Below are 449 nucleotides of genomic sequence, written 5' to 3'. Positions count from 1 at the left end.
CGAGTGAGCTCGCTCACTCGGTGGTTTATTCGGTGGTTATCGCACCTGACCAGGGATTATCTCACCGTATACACCTCGGGCCGGGGCATTAACCCTTTAATAAAACCTATTGGTGCAATGCACGAAGGATTGCTTCAGTCTTTTGTTTCTAACATACGGGACGGTTTTACAAAGACACGTCGGGAAATTCACCACAAGGGAAATACCTAAAGAATCGCGTGATTATATACGTGCATTCATTGATACTTGATATTTCTATTGGAAATTATTAGCCACTTCTTGAGTTTAGGACTCATTTAACTTTACTCCAAACAGAAATTTCGCTAAAGTTTTTATCAGTGCCCTGGTCTTTTTCAAGATAACTCAGGGGCCGGTTTGCTGACGTGAAATGTAAGTGTGACGTAGGCAGCAGGTCAAAGGTCATTGGAAGTCCTTGCCCCCTCTGCCTT

Source organism: Branchiostoma floridae, chromosome 18, assembly GCF_000003815.2.
Source record: "Branchiostoma floridae strain S238N-H82 chromosome 18, Bfl_VNyyK, whole genome shotgun sequence".
Classification (NCBI taxonomy): domain Eukaryota; kingdom Metazoa; phylum Chordata; class Leptocardii; order Amphioxiformes; family Branchiostomatidae; genus Branchiostoma; species Branchiostoma floridae.
This window is presented reverse-complemented; position numbering follows the sequence as displayed.